This window comes from Piliocolobus tephrosceles, chromosome 6, assembly GCF_002776525.5.
Source record: "Piliocolobus tephrosceles isolate RC106 chromosome 6, ASM277652v3, whole genome shotgun sequence".
NCBI classification, from domain to species: Eukaryota; Metazoa; Chordata; class Mammalia; order Primates; family Cercopithecidae; genus Piliocolobus; species Piliocolobus tephrosceles.
Genome location: NC_045439.1, coordinates 108,641,388 through 108,651,949, shown reverse-complemented (window position 1 = coordinate 108,651,949; position 10,562 = coordinate 108,641,388). Strand labels below are relative to the sequence as shown.

General features: G+C 39.0%; 1 protein-coding gene across 1 annotated transcript in view; it reads left to right on the top strand.

Annotated features, from left to right (window-relative positions):
• The window catches only part of MYZAP (myocardial zonula adherens protein), a 91,139-nt gene that overhangs the window by 55,179 nt on the left and 25,398 nt on the right, over positions 1 to 10,562 (top strand). The window lies entirely within an intron of this gene.

Genomic DNA, 10,562 nt, shown 5'->3' with positions numbered 1-10,562 from the left:
TTTTTAGTAGAGACAGGGTTTCACCGGGTTAGCCAGGATAGTCTCGATCTCCTGACCTCGTGATCCGCCCATCTCGGCCTCCCAAAGTGTGATTTTTGTTTTTATATAAAAGAACACATCACAGATAAAGAAGAGGTTCTCTTTTTACCCCTCCCCAATTCTAGTCCTTTTCCTTCTTTCACCCTCTCTTCTACTTCAGAGGCAATTTGGTCTCTAGCTGGGCCATGCCTTGATGGTTTTACTGTGTGTATGTATATATAAAATTAGTGTATGACTTAGTTTGTGTTTTAAATTTTACATACATTTTAATTTGTATATTAAAAATAAATTTTATTGTACATATTTTGTGGCTTATTTCTCAGTTTTGTTTTTGCTGTTATTCCATATAGATCTAGATTATTCATTTCAATGGCTAACATCCTTTTATTTGAATATATTGTAACTTATTTATCCTATTGATAGACACTTTTATTCTTTTACAAACAATACCAACATGTCTCCAGGCTTCTCTAATTAGGAAGTGTACTTATAGGAGGCATTGCTAGGGCGTGGGATTGGCACAGTTTCACCTTTTCTTGATATTGCCGAATCGCTGCCCACAATGACCATACATTTCCACCAGTCACATGTGAGAGGGCAGATTTTCCAAATGCTCACCACCACTTGGCACTGTGTGGACTATAATTTTGGCCAGTTAGGAAATGGCATCTCATTGTTTTCATCTTAATTTGCGCCAGCCTGATTGCTACTCATTGAAACTTGTGAGGTTGGGAAACTTTTCTTAAGCTTATTGGCCATTCGTTTCCTCCTTTATGAAATGGTTGTTAATATCATTTGCTCATTTTTATGTTCGGTTGTTTTTCTTTTTTTCCGGCTGACTCGTAGGAACTCTACATCTTATCAAATTCATCATTTATCAAAAATTATTTGGGTGCCATTATCTTCTCCTAGTCAACGTTTTTTGTTTGTGGTATCTTTTATAATATATAAGTTTTTAATGTTGGCAGAAGTAAAGTTAATCTGTTTGGCTGTGTTGTGTGTCTTGTTTGATGTAAAGATAGTTTCTGTAATAGTTTTGAAGTTTGATTGTTCGTCTTTAGGTCTTCATTTACCACCTGCACATCCATCCTCTCTATCTTCTTTCTTACTCTGTTTTTCTCCATAGCACTTACCATCCAGTAATATGTCATGCACTTTATTTATCTGTTTTGCATGTATATTTTATCTGTTGCCTGTTTCTTTCCACTAGAATGTAAGTCCCATGAGGGCAGGGACTTGCATGTATTTTGTTTGTGGCTGTATCTCTAACACCTGGGATAGTCACTGGCAAATGATAGTTGCTCAATAAATATTTGTTGGACAAATAAATAATGATCCATGTAGAATTTATTTTTGTGTATCATATGAATAGGACTCCTTTTATTTTTGGCTCACAGAAAGCTTGTTTCTCTAATAGCATTGCCATACTGATTTTTTTCATGTCACTTTCGTCAAGCTGGAGTTGTTTCCCTGTGTCATTGTCTTTGAGCAATCCTGTTTTCCTGCCCCTCTGCTCAAGACTGAAGGAAACCCATTCCTTGGGCTTAAGAGTGGGAATAAGGATGAGGAGAAGCCAGGTACAATTTATGGGGAGCTTATGGGACAGTTAGTACACATTTAAGAGGAGCCTCTTATGAGCATGAGTACAAAAATGGACATGAATTCCTGCTCTCAGAGAACCTTCTGGCTGACATTTAAACTCATTAGAACTTGAGGCAGAATGTCATAGGTGCTGGGAACACAGAAGCTGGGAAACTTAGTGGTTAAGTTCATAGGCTTTGGGTACATTCAGTCTGCTTTTTCATCCTGCCTCTGCTACTGACTAGGCTTTGTATCTTGAGCAAATTATCCTCTCCAAGGTTCAGTTTCCTTATCAATAATATGGGAATGGTCATAACATTGCCTCCTCCAGAGGTAGTTATAACGATTGACTGATACGATGTGTGCTAAATGCTTAGCACAGTTCCTGCCAGTACAAACTAATTCTGATGTGGGTGGAGTCTTTAGGGAGGAGGTAGTGTTTGACCAGGCCTTGTAGGATGGCTTGGATTTTTCTAGGCAGGGATTGAATGGGTGGACATGTCAGACAAGATATAGAATAAATAAAAGCAAAAACATGCAGACCAGAAAGTATAGGATGAGTTCATAGAGCATTCATCTAGTTTGGATGGTATGAAGGAGTGAGAAATGAAGAGGCTAGAAATATAGGTCGACACCAATTGTGATGGTTTATTAGCACCAAGCCAAGAAGGATGTCCTTCATCACTCTGCTCATAATTCCTCAATGGCTCCCCATTGCCTGATCAGAACTGAGCTCCACAGTGGTGCCTCTGGCCAGTGAGTGCTGGGTGAATAGGAGGGGAGAGGAGCAGGGAGGACAGCAAGAAGGCGCCAAGGAGAGCCCTGGCTAGTGCCAGAGAGTGTTCACTTTCCATGCACTTGAACTTTAGGAAGAGCTTTCAAAATGCAATTTTTTTAGCATCATCTTTGTGCCAGATGTGGAGCTAGGAGCTTCCATATATATGTATTATATGATTTTAAAACAGTTCTCTCCCTGGACACTCCTGTTGAGGATTTGGTGTTTTGTCTCTGAAACTGAATTCATCAAGAAAAGCACAGAGGTAAATAAGCTTCTTCCCTATCTCCATTCCACCAGCCTCCTCGTGAATCATAGAGGGGAAAAAAGAACAGCCTGAAAAATTAGGGCCCCAGCAGATCCTTTGTGACAGACGATATCACATGTCAACCTTCTTCCCAGCCCTGCCAATTCTCCAGGACAGCTTGGCAGCCGTAGGTTGTCATCACAGGGAGGATGGAAGCAAGCAAACCTCTGAACAGGGTGTGGTGTGAATAGGACAGCCTGGGCCTTGCCCTCACAGACACTTAACTTGGGTCTTAATCTCAGCCCTATCAGCATCTGGATGATTGTGAAGGGAATGAATGAATGATGAAAGTCTTGGAACCTCAGTTTCCTGGTCTGGAGGGGATAACCCCATAGGGTTGTTTCTGAGAATCATGAACTAACCCAGCAAAGTTCCTGTAGCTTGCACGCTCCTTCTTTCTTCCTTCTCAGAGAATGTGCCCAGATTGGGAAGCAGTTTAACCGTCCTTCCCGGACATTTGTATAGCCAAGTCATATTTAGGTATCCGGAGGAGCCAGAGTGCTCCTCCTCTCCTTCAGGAGAAGTTGGGTTATCTTTAATATAAGATAGAAATCAAACCAAATTACATTATTTTACCTCAGAAGCCAGTTGCAACCGATCCTTTTGAATGGTGTAGTTCTATTATTATATATTACTTCAAACTTAATAGGAAAAAATTGATTAAAATATGTGCCATGTTCATATCTAGCCTGGCTGAATGCCACAAGACACATTAATTGAAAATGAATTTCCACAAACCCAATCAAGCATCATGAAGATGAAAAATGTACCTTTTCCCCTCCATTCCTTCATTGATTTTTCATTTTCCCCACTCAGTGCTTCATTTAGCAATTTTTCAGTTTCGTTTTGTTGTGGCCTTAATTCATTTCCTTTACTCCCCCCCAAATGAGATAATGTACCATTTTCTTCATCCTTATTAAACTCTTCTTTCATGCTGCATTAGTGCAGGGCAGATTCTGATCTTGTCACATTTCTCTATGCATTTTTTGTTGTTGTTGTTAAAAAGAGGCTGAGCTTTATTCTTTTTATTCTTACATTTTGTGGTGGCTTTTATCAAAGAGAAGGCACTTTTAAAAATACAATAACTATGAAATTACAATGTTACAGGACTTCCAAAATAGAATTAAGGAATGCTATAGCAAAGCTAAAACACTTTTTTCAGAGGAAGAATGTAAAATATCAATTATTCTCGTATTCACAGTGGGTCTGTGGAGATCAAACACAATTCCTCTTTTGTAAGGGAAATGGAAACAATGGTTTGCCAGATCATAGAAGGATCAAGAGTTGGGTTAAAGACACGGCACTGTCAGGAAAAGAGCAGGCAGAGGGAGACAACGCCTGAAGCCTGAGTGAGCTCTAGAAGGTTCGGTCCCTGACCCAGTCAGTTCACCATTTCCCTGGATTTCTAGGGGTTTTGAAAACAATAAGGGGGATCTTCAAGGTATTTCCTTGTAAAATTTTCAAATTTTCAAATAATGTAATGGCGTAAATTTCCCTTGAAAAGGCTGTAAGAACTCACAATAAAGTATCATGTTGCTGTATTTTGACCTAGAATTCACAGCCCTAGTAATCTCATTTTGATTAGATACTTTGATTGGCAGTTATACATCTTTGATAGAGTTTTCAGTGTGAAAACGAATTATTCTTTTGTTAAAGCTGTTTTAAGGAGAATGTCTATAAATGAGGGCCCATGAGAAGGAATAACAAAGCAGGGGTGTTGGGGATGGTAGTTGGGGAGCTTTGGTGTATTTATTAACCTGTGGTTGAGTTTTGCGATGTGTGCAAGTACACACAGCCCCGACACTCTGATTTCAAAAACAATGAAATGAAAATGAAATGAAAACATTATAAACAAATTTCATTATAAACAAATTTCATATAAAACAAAAAAACATTATAAACAAATAAAATAATTTAAAATGTTTATTTCAGGGGAAATTTATGCCATTACATTATTTGAAAATTTGAAAATTTCACAAGGAAATAGCTTGAAGTTCTCCATAGAAATCCAGGGAAATGGTGAACTGACTGGGTCAGGGATGGAATTTTCTAGAGCTCACTCAGACTTCATTCATTTAAAATGAAAACAAAATAAAACAAATTTTAAATAAAATAAACAATAATGTCGAATAAATGTTCAAATAAAATAAACTTCATGTGGATTTAAAATATTGAATTCCATTTTCCTCATAGGATGTAAGCAGTTTGATTAAATGTAACCATTTCAGTTTTGTTTTTCATTTTCTGTTTTTAAAGAGTTTATTTGAGCAGGCAGCACCAGGCCACAAGCAATTGAGGGCTTCACCTAGGGCGCTTGAGGGGAAAGCTTTTATAGGCATTTATGGAAACAAGACAAGGAAAATATTTGATTGGTTAAAGCAGAAAGTCCCTACTTAGGCCACACCTGTAATCCCAGCACTTCGGGAGGCTGAGGCAAGAGGATTGATTGCTTGAGGCTGGGGGTTTCAGAACAGCCTAAGTAACATAGCGAGACCCTGTCTCTACAAGAAATTAAAAAATTAGCCAGGCACAGTTGATCACGCCTGTAATCCTAGCTACTTGGGAGGCTGAGGTGGGAGGACCTGTTGAGCCCAGTAGTTTGAGGTTGCATTGAGCTATGATTGTACTACTATGCTACAGCCTAGGTTACAGAGGGAGACGCAGTGTTAAAAAAAAAAAAAAAAAAAAATCCCTATTTAAAGGTTAGTTGGTGTTTTCTGATTGGTTAAATGTTAAATTTCATCTTCCTAAGCCATGACCATTCACTCTGACCTGGGTTTCCGTTTGCTTAGGTTAGAACCCAAGGCACTGGAGCCACCTCAGCCTAATGGACTCCCAATTAATTATTTTAATGGTTCCCCTCTTTTGGCTAGCCTTTCATTTGTGCGAGATTGATAAAGTTTTGGTGTGACATTTTCTGTTACCATCATGGCTGGTTTTTCTTTGTCTCAGCGGGAAACTCTTAAGTATGCCGTCAGTTTTAACCTCCTCCTATTATCAGTAACAGGGGACAGGAGGGGGAGTTGATTGTACATATGACACTCCCAGTACATAATAAAAGTGATGTGCACCTTTTATATGCTCTGGTTTGGTGTGTTTCCTGTTTTACATAAGGCATTTTTCGTGTTTGTTATCCTTTGCCAGCTGGTGAAAGAAAATACCCTGAAGCACAATTTATTAACAGCCCATGTCAAGTGCTGTCTGGTATTTAACACTTATTTGCTGCTGTGTTTTCTTCATTCATTTCTCTCCACGGTCCCCAAGTTCAATACTGAGTTATGTTTCATGAGTCTTGCACAATTGAGTGCTACTCACATACCTGCAATGCGAGAGCCATCTCATTTTCTGTCCTCTGATGTGAAATGGACTGTGTCCTACATGTTAGTAATGGAAAGAAATTCCAGAAAGTTGAGAAGCCTCACAACTTCCAGCTATGGATTCGTCACTGAATCCATACCAGAACCATACTACATTTTTGTACAATTTCACTTTGGTCCGGTTGACATATAAGCTCTTTTTAAAACATATTGGGGGAACTTTTTTTTTTTTTTTTTTTACTATAGCAATCTGTTTCTAAAGCAGTTTTTGTTTAAATGTGTGGATTGGCAAGGGTGATTTCAGCTCCTGAGAGAAGTTATCTTTTATATGAGATAATTGATGCACTAAACACTTGTTCCCTATGGGTTTGGGGTCTAGTACGAGGGAAAGAAGTCAACCGAAGATGGCAGTAACCGTGATGTGTCCTAACAGGGATAGGTTCAAAGGCTGAGCTATCACAGAGGAGGGGGACACGAAGCCAGCCTGGAGGACTTGGAAAGCACTGGCCTGGGAGGTGACTGTGGGTAGATTGTGACAGCAGCAGTTTTTCTGGTGGAAAAGGCGATGGAGGGTGGGGAGGCATTCCTAATGGATACACCAGCCTGTGTGTGCAAAGTCCTGGAGGCAGGACCATAGTGTGTTCATGCAGGGCTGAGACGATGGAGGGTCCTAAATATAGGGTTCGTTGTAGGGACAGTACGGGCATGAAATGAAAGTGGGAAAATAGGGAGCACAGCGGAAGGGCCTCCCATGCCATGCTAGTGAGTCTGAACATTAAAAGTGTAGGGGGTTTTTAATTGAGAGAGTGAGATATTCTGCATTTCTGGTGCCAGAGCATCTGTATTTTGTAAAAGCGCCCTCCATGGGATTCCAGCATGTGAGCATGGTTAAGGATGATTACTTAGCGCAAACCACCTATGTAGGTAACTCGATTGTAGCTAATGGTGGGGGGGGGGGGGGGGGGGAAGCCATGATCAGTTTTAAGAAATTGAAAGAATTTTTGTTTCCCCTCCCTTCTTAAATATCAAACTGGCCTGTATTCTCAGAGACTAACATCCTGCATGATTGATTGGGCTGCAAGGCACATATTCACATATTCAGTCTGAGTTACAAAGAAACAGACTCATCAAAACAAAAATTAGAAAAAATTCTATTAATATCAGTTAAAAGGTCCCAGATTTTATGAAAATGTGTTTTTCCCCTTGTTCTGTAAGGGGGCCTACTATTTCATGTTTAAATTTAGCTGTTGCAAGATTCTGTTCTTGCATAAATCAAATAGGTGAGGTCCAGAAAATCAGTGCTTCTAATTTCTCAGTTCTTAATGCCCTGATTGGAGCCTGGTGAGTTGCGTCATTTACCACCACCTGGTGACAGCTAGAACTAAATGCAGCTTTGTGAAGGGTAAATTGAAGGTCAAACTTAAACATGTAATGCATCAAGAAGTGAGAGCAAAGGTGCCTAATGGATTTCTTGCATATCAGCTATAAGGTACCCTGGATTTTGGAGTAACTCCTGATTTGGGGGTTGCTCTGGGGACATGTGTTTAGCAAGATCATCTTGGTCCAACTGGGACTCCAAGCGTCTGTTCCAGACGGTTTTTCCCCTGAAGTCTATGGGATGGATTGTTTAGGAGTAGCTGGATGGATTCGTTGATTCATTCATTTGTTATCTGAGAATATAAAGATGATCAAGGTCTTTAGTCTTGGGAAGCTCACAGTCTAGGGAAGGAGAAACATCAGTAATCACATAATAGTAGCTACCTTTTGAGTGTTTTTCATGTGCTAGGTGCTACAAAAGACAATATTTCAAGGTTCTTTGAAGTTAGTAGTCAGAAATAATGCCAGCCACACAAGTGTGTGACTTAAAGATTGTGAAAAAAGAACCAAAGGCTTGAGACTTCAGATGTTCCTAGGAGGCAATCAAACCCAGGAGCATGTGAGTCTACTTATTGTAGAAGCTGAGTGCATCACTTGGGAAGGGCATGGGAGGTTCTTCAGGGCAGACCACTGCAGAGACTAAGTTAGGATTCAAGGTTGGTACCCCTTGGGGCCAGCAGTGCACTGACTCTGCCAGCCTTAGCATCCTTTATGCTCTTATCTGAACAAGTCAATTCAGATCACGGGATATACTAGAAAAGATGTTTCTGTAAGAAATGTTCCAGGATAGAAGCTAATCTACACAGACAGCATTCATTTAGCACAATAGCATAATTGCTTCTTGGAGCACCATTGCTGAAAACCATGAGCCTTGTTAGAAGCTACAGCACCCTCAAATCCTACTCCTGTCCGGCTCCTTCTGCCCAGAACCAGGTGTCTCTCCAGGCTAGCATCAGCCCTCTGCTCTCTCATGAGAATTCCAGAGACCTTCTCCCTACAGCACTCTCTCTAGGTGATGTATTTGCCATTGATTTATTTTTTAAACTACAATCTAGGGGACAGTGACCAGTAGGATCCTCTCAATATCTTACTATGAGCTGCTCATTAAGATGTTTTAAAACCACCTTTCTGGCTTTCCTTGCCTCACAAGCCACTCTGATTTCTTCAGAGATAGTGAAACGAGTGTATTTAACATCACTTTTTACATCATTTGATTAAGTATTACCCCTGACTTTCTTGGAACCTTTTAGTTCCTTTCATTTAAAGATTTTAAAAGTCAACGTTAACCATCTTAATACTATAAAAAGGAAAGAAAAAGGCACACTATGAGAGTAATTTTTGGAAATTATTTCTACAAAAATGGAAGGAAGTTTACACAAAACAAACTTTAACCCTACCACAACCCCAGAAGTATTTCATTTATCCAACGTCTGTTCCAGCTTTTACTCTCATCATTGTAAACTTTTGCTTTTCTATCCCTTGAGGCTTTTTGTAAACTTTCCATTTTGCAGTGTATTTGTTTTTAGTGTTTGTGTAATATACTCCATCAGATTGATATTTTGTAATTTATTACCCATTCCTTTAGTGCTAGACATTAAGGTTATTTCCATTTTCTCTCTATTATAAATAATGGGAGCAAGAACATCTTTATATATAGAGCTTTTTCCTATGTTTGAATTATATCCTTAGGATAAATTCCCAGGAGTGGGATTAGTGGATCAAAGGGTATGAACAGCTTTATGGCTCTTAATATTTATTGCTAAATTGCCTGAAGGGTCATACTAATTCACAAAGCCACCTGCAACACAGGAGAGGAGCTGCCCCTCCCAGCCCTGCCAACACTCATTTCTTCAGTCAATAGTTTTGGGCAAATTTAATAGGTAGTCAAGGGTAACCCATTACTGTTTTTAATTGGTAGTGTCTTTAATTATTATTAACATTGGACATTTTTTTCTTATGGGTGTTTCTGTTCTACTTTGTATGGTTTACTTTTCATGTCAGAGGATGACATTTTTTTGACACCATGTGAAATTTAAAATATTTGGTAATGAAAATGCCAAATGCCCGCAGAACAGACAGAATAATTGATGGAGCCCTCTACATTACCCAGGTTCAGCAAATAGCAACATTTGGCCGTACTTGCTTTATCTGCTCCTTCCTCTTTTTTCCCCTCTTGTGAAGTATTTTAAAGCAAATCCCAGACATTCTGCGTATGTTTCCTATACACTTCACCATGCATCTCTGAACATATGGACTTTTTCTCACATAATTATAACACCATCATCACACCTAAGAAAATTAATAATTCCTTGCTATTATTTAATACCTACCTGCAATAACATTTTCCAAAATGTCTTTTTTTCTGATGCTTTGTTCCAATCAGCATACATTGTGTTTATGTTTAGTTATGTTTCTAAAGTCTCTTAAGCTAGAGCATTGCTGCCCCCATCTCTCCCAACTACTTTTATTCCTACCTAAGAACTGAGTCAGTGGTGTTGTAAAAATGTTCACATTCTGGATACAACTTTTTGTGTTCTTATTAGCTCTAGAAGCTTGATTAGATCAAGTTTCAACTTTTTGGAAAGGCAAGAACACTTCATAGGTGATGTGTGTGTTTCATCGTATATCACTTCTGGGGTGTAGAATGTCTGGTTGTTCTACCTTGGGTGATGCCAAGGCTGATAATAGAGTCAAGAGGTGACAACCCAAAACATGGTTGAATGTTTCTTCATCAGCTTTCACCATCACTGTTTACTGATGATGAATGCATAAAGCCATTATTTCATAGAAATTGCAAAATTGTGATTTTCTAATTCTGTCGTTCCTTGGCCATTGATTAACCGGAATTACTCTGTCAAGTAAAACTTTTCCTCATAAACTAGGGCTTTTTAGAATCTCAAAATGCAGTTTAAACAAAGAAGGCAAGATAGATGCTTTACTTTTCCCTCCAAACTGCTTTCCAAGTAAGGAGTTGACGCCTTTTTTTTTATCCATTGGAGTTCAGTGAGCTGTTACTGTTTTTTTTTTTTTTTAAAGAAATATAATATTTATGTTCTTTGATATCTGTATATTTCATGTGTTTTACTCAATTACACTCATTATTATTTTTGATGTTCAGGATGTTCCATCCTTGGCCCAAGGGGAGACACCTCATGTCCTTGTTTTC